At 35.6% G+C, this 991-nt stretch overlaps 1 long non-coding RNA gene across 1 annotated transcript; it reads right to left on the reverse strand.

The window, feature by feature from the left end:
• Positions 1-329: 329 nt before the first annotated feature.
• LOC113473192 lies at positions 330-985 on the reverse strand. The gene is made up of 2 exons (XR_003395236.1): positions 902-985; positions 330-514 (listed from the first exon to the last, which is right to left on the reverse strand). It is a non-coding gene; the product is annotated as an uncharacterized LOC113473192 (long non-coding RNA).
• Between the last annotated feature and the right edge of the window lie 6 nt (positions 986-991).

A 991-nucleotide genomic window follows, 5' to 3' on the forward strand; every position in this document is an offset into this window, starting at 1 on the left:
CGAGTGTCTGAAACGCGATGGAGAAGCCGTGAAACAATTCCTGAGCACGCTTTGAACAGGGTGAGCTCGTGGCTGAAATTTTGTTTCTTTGAGAAAGTTGTTTGTTTTAATTTTCAATCAAATGTGAGCATATTTATTGAAGTCACTTTGAACAGAATAGGGTGGGTTCGTGGCTGAAATGTTTTTTGTTTGTTTCCCTAATAGAAGGTCGTGAAAAAGTTTTTCAGCTGACTGTTTTAAGAAATCCCTCAGCTCATTTTGAACAGAATAGGTTGGTTTCGAGGCTGAAATATTGATTTTTGTTTGTTTCCCTTATAATAAAAAAACGGCAAAAAAAGAGAGCATTTATTTAAGCCGTGGTGAATGAGTTTTTTCGGCTCACTGTTTTAAGCTTTGGATAAATTGGAGCAATTCCTTAGCTCGCTTTGTCAAGCTAAGGAATTGCTGAACAAATCGAAGTCGAGGCTGAAAAATTGATTTTTGTTTGCATTTTTGTCAAGTTATGAGCATTTACCTTCTTGTGAAAGTCACTTTGAACAGAACAGGGTGGGTTCGTGGCTGAAAAGTTTTTTGTTTGTTTCCCTAATAGAAGGTCGTGAAAAAAGTTTTTCAGCTGACTGTTTTAAGAAATTCCTCAGCTCATTTTGAACAGAACAGGTTGATTTCGAGACTGAAATATTGATTTTTGTTTGTTTCCCTTATAATAAAAAAAACGGCAAAAAAAGAGAGCATTTATTTAAGCGGTGGTGAACAAGTGTTTTCGGCTCACTGTTTTAAGCTTTGGATAAGTTGGAGCGATTCCTTAGCTCGCTTTGTCGAGCTAAGGAATCGCTGAACAAATCGAAGTGGAGGCTGAGAAATTGATTTTTGTTTGCATTTTTGTCAAGTTATGAGCATTTACCTTCTTGTTTTTGAAAATTCGTATTCTTTTTAGTAAAGTGCGATAAAAAGGGGGGAATTGTTTGTGATGTACTTTTTATTTATTTTTTTT

Source organism: Diaphorina citri, unplaced genomic scaffold (genome assembly GCF_000475195.1).
Source record: "Diaphorina citri unplaced genomic scaffold, Diaci psyllid genome assembly version 1.1 scaffold18340, whole genome shotgun sequence".
NCBI classification, from domain to species: domain Eukaryota; kingdom Metazoa; phylum Arthropoda; class Insecta; order Hemiptera; family Psyllidae; genus Diaphorina; species Diaphorina citri.